Below are 6,365 nucleotides of genomic sequence, written 5' to 3' on the forward strand. Positions count from 1 at the left end.
GCCTTCAGAAATTTTGGAGACTAGGTTGACAAACACCCTCCCCCTCTTCTTGGTGGCAACCTCTTAGATATTGGAACACTGCTATCATGTCACTCACAGTACATTTCAAATGTCCATGATAAAAAAAACCACACATACATTAAAAACTGTGGACACTGTGGCCCAAGTCAATTGGTGATCGATCTCAGCAGTTTCATTTAGCTATTAAATGGAGGGGGGGAAGAGTACACCTTCATGTAGCCCACACAGAAGCTGTTACAGAGTGGATTGCTGCTAGTGCCACCAACTGAAACTGGCTTCTGAGGAAAGTGCAGGCCCAGGGCTCTCTAGGGCCCCTAACCTGCACAGACAGTCCGTAATGGATGGTATCAAAGGCCAGGATGGATGTACTCTTGTCCAGGTCACTGGAATGGTCATCCTTTGGTGTAATTGTCATCTCTGTTCCTTGTTTGGGTCCGAACCCTGATGGGAAACAATCCAGATTATTGCTTTCCTGTCTTGTCTTAACAAACTTTTCTAAAAAGGCTGATTTGGAAACTGGGTGGTAGTTAACTAATCTCACTGGATCCTTGTGGGCCCCTTGAGGACTGGGGGCAGAAGCATCTCAGCCTCCTTCAAGTTTGCCAGCTAACACACCCACACATACAGACACACAGACACAAACACACAGACACACACAGACACACAGACACACACTTCTTCAATGAGACATTGATCACTTTGCAGATACAGGTAACTCTTCCCTGGCCATCCATAGGAACTCAGAAGAGCTAGGATTCAGGCTATGGGAGGCGGAGAATGTGCTGGAAAACATCCTATCCATTTCCTCAGATGGGACAGGCCAGAGAGGTTCCAGGTAACCTGACAATACAGCATCCCAGTCTTCTTCCTGGACAATGGCCATGCAGAATCAACAAGGAGAGCAACTCTTAAGTGAATTGGTCAGCAAAATGCTGGGCTATCAGTCACAGCAGATAGGCAAGTGCTGTTGATAAATCCTAAAAGCGAATATACCATCCACAACAAGGCTCCTGGATGACAAGTTGCAAATATAATAGAAGAAGAGGGATAAAGTTCCTTTATCGCCATAGCTCAGGACCAAATATCAGAAAACAGATATGTGGATATTTGCTCATAAACATATTCTCAATGATATTGCAGTCTGGCCTTCTTCAAACTCAATTTTAGTTGCATTCGAATCATATTGTCTCATGCAGAAGGAAACAGACATTTTAAATGTATTTACACATTTCCTTCATTAATAGCCTTCCTTACTTATACAGAGGTTGACAGTATTCATGGTTATTCTTCTATTCTCACAACCTGACAAAGTAGGTAAGACCAAGCTCCCTGATTGAGTAGGAATTTCTCAATTTTTATTTATATTTTGCTAAAACCTGGGTTGACTTAATATAAAATACTGTGACAAAAATTGCAAATCCAACTTGCAAAACATAAGACAGAGATAAGATTTATGCGGTGCATTTCTATTGCAGTATATGTAGTGTCCATAGTTTTTCTTACAAAAATTCAGCTGGCCGTGCTCCTGAGTGCAATATTGGCAACATTAATAGCTTTGCTTTGAATTTGCCATATTTTTGCCTATCCTGAACCTATCAATGATGTCACCTTATTTCAGGAAGAGGCCATTAAAATACACACCCACCCAAATCAGTCTCTTGTTTGCAGCTACTGCTATGCAAGCATAAATCAGCCTTTATTTTAAAATGTAGGATAGGTAGAAGAAAAACTGAGAACAATCCCTTTCACTGCTTATCTGTTCTTGAAATCTCCGATAAGTGATGCTACTTCACCTGAACAATAGTTGCCCACTGTGTCTTCTCATATTCCTTGATTTGCAACGTGCAGCTTTATAGAATCAGCAAATTTGCTGCCATATTATAAAGGATAGAAATCATGTTTGCAGTGATACAAGTGCATGGCAACTTCAAGCTTGGTAAAAAGCAACTGATGTAAATATCAAGATATGTGATACAGATACAGTAGGCTCAGTCACCACTTTTAATGTAGCAGTGAGCTGGTAACCACTTACAAACAGTATTTTCCAACTTGCATTTGTGAAACACGTTTGTAGCATTCCTCTTGTCATCCAGTTCTGCTAACAAATTTCTTTATATGCTTTTGCTTTTGGGAAATTATTTAAGCTCCAAATACAAGAATTGCTCCTTTATAACCTTTGCTGAAAAGGCAGCTAATCTGGGTTACAGGTTCTCAACATGAATCAGAAGAGATTAATTGCTGATCTGATGTTTATTTTAAAGTGTTAATTGCTAAGAAACTGCTAGTAATTATTTGCAACATTTGGCGTTCATCCTTCAGTGCCTTTCTTTTAGGCTGATGTTAAGCTTTGCTTCCAAATGCCCATTATAAAAACTTTGCACACAGTTGCCACAGAATTTCAGGAACAGTTTTACACTTCCTAGCAATGTTGGTCTGGTTTAATAGTTTGTTTTCATTGCTTACAAGTATAAACCTTTCTGATCCTACATATACTTTTCATTACTCATTCCCCGCTTTTCGGATTCTGCCAATGAAGTAGCTTTATTTTAGCTATGTGCAAACACTCCAGACATTCGCAGGACAAAATGCTTTTCAATTCACATTCTTCTTTGTCTTTTTGTACCATTTTCTGTTTTTGAAGTGGTTGCATGGCAGCAGAATACAGTATGGTAGTATATTATACAACCACATAGATGAGTCGAATAAAAAGTCAAAGGATGCAGTTGTTTAGATAAAATGAATAGCTTTTTATGCTTCTGAACTAGCTTGTAAGTAGATAATTGAAACCAAATGAAAACAGGTTTCACTCCAAAGATGTAGGAGAGCAAAATGAGTATTCTATTGTTAGAATTGCAATATAACCACTATTGCTATTGACAATAACATCTATCTATCTATCTATCTATCTATCTATCTATCTATCTATCTATCTATCTATCTATCTATATCTATAATATATATATATATATATATATATATATATATAACACATACACACACACACACACACATACACACACATTTGTTTTCTTAAGTTTTCATGGGTATTTATATGTATGGTATTCAGCTTTGTTCGGGTATTTTCCCATGTCATTATAGTTGTGCTTTTAAAGTTGTAGCGACGTTTCAGCAGAATCTCATCAGGCTTCTGTATTGTGTATATATATTTGCAGCTTTATCCTTCACCCAAAGGGGGGAAAATACAAAAAACAGAAGACAAGAAAACGGCACATATTTGCATAAAAAATACATGTGCTGATATTTGTTAATAGCGGTCGATTAAGAATCTAGAACAATTCTCATTTGGCTGAAAGCTGTGGGTAGAAAATCTACACGACTGTTCATTCTGTAATTTGCAAGTTCCTCCCAGCTATTTTTATGAACCCAGAGGTTTAATTGAAATTTCTAAAGATCTTCAGAGAAAGGATGCTTTCAAATGGAGAAGTGTGCATTTCATAAAAATTCTTCCTCTCTATTATAGGACTTGTGACTGCTCTGTTTTCCTTTTGGAGTCTAAATCTTGCACAAGATAATGTCCATTATTCCTAAAATCTCTCAAATGGAAAGTAGATTGCCTTTTCAACTCTAATTTTTTCAGTACCGCTTCTGCTTATTTTGAGAAGGCAGACTTCAGACATTTTAGGTTAAACTAAGGCCTAGCCATCTGATGGTTAGTTTCCTGGGAACAGAAATCTTGGAATAGACTACAGCTTCATTTATTATTAGTTGAGATGGTAAAAGATGGTGCAGATGATGACCAAGACAACTGGAATTTGAAGAGCTTCAGATTTGCTGATTTAGTAGGTTTCATACCAGATTCATTTATTTTTTTACTATTGGTTCTGTGTGCGTGGCTTGGTGGGAGTGGTGTGATGGGTGGGCATGGCTTGGTGGGCATGCCAGAGGAAGGATATTGTAAAATCTCCATTCCCACTGCACTCCAGGGGAAGGATACTACAAAATCTCTATTCCCTCCCCACTCCAGGGGGAAGGTTACTGCAAAATCCCATTCCCTCCCCACCCCACTAACCTGCTTTCCTGTGCAGGGCAACAAAAGAAGACCCAGCCGATCAACTGGGACTTGGGAGACAGAGACTAGATGGGGGCATGGCCAGTCAGAGGTGGTATTTGCTGGTTCTCTGAATTACTCAAAATTTCTGCTACCGCTTCTCTAGAACAGGTCAGAACCTGCTGAATACCACCTCTGTTTCATACATATAAGACCATTGTCTCTTCAATCACGGTTTGCTGATTTGCTGCATATGATATATATATATATATATATATATATATATATATATATATATATATATATATATATATATTATACAATATATTTTCTAAGCTACAAACCAACCAGAATCTTGCTTATTCAATCTGTTCTCCTGTGCTTCAGAGCCTGAAGATGATGAATGAGCTTCAGGGCAACTCCAAAGAAGACCCAGCCAATCAGCTGGCACAAGCTACTACAACCAACCAGGGAGGGCAACAAAATAGATGGGGGCAGAGAATAGAGGGCCAGTCAGAGGTGGTACTTGCCGGTTCTCCGAACTACTCAAAATTTCCGCTACCAGTTCTCCAGAACTGGTCAGAACCTGCTGAATACCATCTCTGCAAGTAATGGAAGCTCATCCCATTGAGCGGAGTTCAGGTCTCGAACCTGAGCTGTCAAGGTCAGTGTCTTTAACCACTAAGCCATCGTGCCCCCAAATGCATAGGAGAGACATAATATTTTATCATTCTAGTAAAGTTATTAATGAAGAGTTGATTTTATGAGCAAAAAGAATCCATTTTTAATAGTTTTTTTAAAAATAGTTTTTTCTTTAACATCCATGCTTGGTGAATAATGTATTGTCTGGGTCAATATACTTTATACACATTACTACTACTACTAATATTTAGATATACATAGTGATAAATTTTCAACTTCTAACATTTGTGTATACATGGTAATTGTAATGTATTCTTATCAGTATACATAATACTATTTTCCCAAATTCTACTTTCTACTTCTTTTTTCTAACTCTTTATAAAATAGCCACCCTATTAAGAAGTATTCTATATCTATCCATCATCTCTTGTTCTTTTTAGAATTTTAACTCTTACTGACTTTTTGGTAAACCTTTCAAGGGGCATCCCTTTTTGCTAGCCTTGTAAAATCAATATAGTCCCCAAAAGCATTTTGAGCCAATTATAACATTATTGTTGTTTTGCCCATTCAACAACAAGATGACATTTCTCCTAAAAGAGTACACCAGGAGACTCCTTACTGACGGTAATCCAAAATCAAATACCAGGATGAAAGTTTTGCATTGAACCAAAATTGATTCACGTAGGATATTATGTAAACCATTCTTATCCAAGGATCAGAATGTCTTTAGGCTTAAAAAGGGGCATCTTCTGCAATTCAAAGAATCTTCTGAAAGATAGCCATCACCAGTTAAATTCAATTTTTTTTTCTTACTTTCATCTCCAGCGTGAACATTTTCTTTTTACCTTCCACACACCCCACTATACAAACAGGCACGCATTCCCATACTTGCGTGAACCCAATCACCTTAATAGCAGTTCAGAGCAATGAAGGGGCACCATAAAGGTGGGAAAATGAATAGGAAACATGTATTACATGGTAGATGGTTTGGAGAGAGAAAGACTCAGGTGCATTGCCTTAGGCTGCATTTTCCTTAAATTAGCATATTGAGAGAAAAGAAGTGGAACAACTCTGCAAGTAGTATATATATTCCTGATGCACTGGAAATCAGGATTTGCACTTTGTCAGGGACTTTGCTATAACTTGGGGAGGACAAAAGAGAGCAAAAGTTCATATTTTTTCACTACATTAAAATCCAAGCCTAAATAGAGACTCCTAAAAATAGTCTCTGAAGAGGTAATGGAACCAGGTTCCCAAACTACCTAAGCCTCTTATTTATATTGGAGTGGGGGTGATATTAGAAGGTACCTCTCCTTTTCCTAGTTTGCAATACCAACCCTGTTTCCCACGTGTAGCTATGGCACTCTTGCAGTATTGTGTTCTATCTGCTAAGAAGTGAAGTCCAACTGATATGTCTGGTTTGTCTAGGATTGCAACTTTCAGACACGGACAGAAACAAGTGGCAGAATTATTCCTGCGCTACATTACAGCATCTACAGAACTTGGAATCCCAACCAATATTTTCTAGTCCTGGCCCAAGCATTAGGCAGGCTCCTTCCCCTGGAAATTTAGGTAAGGGAAATTCTTCTCTGAGCTGGACTCCTATCAAGAAGTTACATCGATTCATGAACCCGTCCATAACAGCTTTCTTGGTAAACTTACAGAGGGTGTAAGTCAGTTCTATAGCTGTGGA

The sequence above is a fragment of the Notechis scutatus genome, chromosome 1, assembly GCF_049901735.1.
Source record: "Notechis scutatus isolate UNSWTSFEM ecotype Mainland chromosome 1, rNotScu1.2, whole genome shotgun sequence".
Lineage (NCBI taxonomy): Eukaryota > Metazoa > Chordata > Lepidosauria > Squamata > Elapidae > Notechis > Notechis scutatus.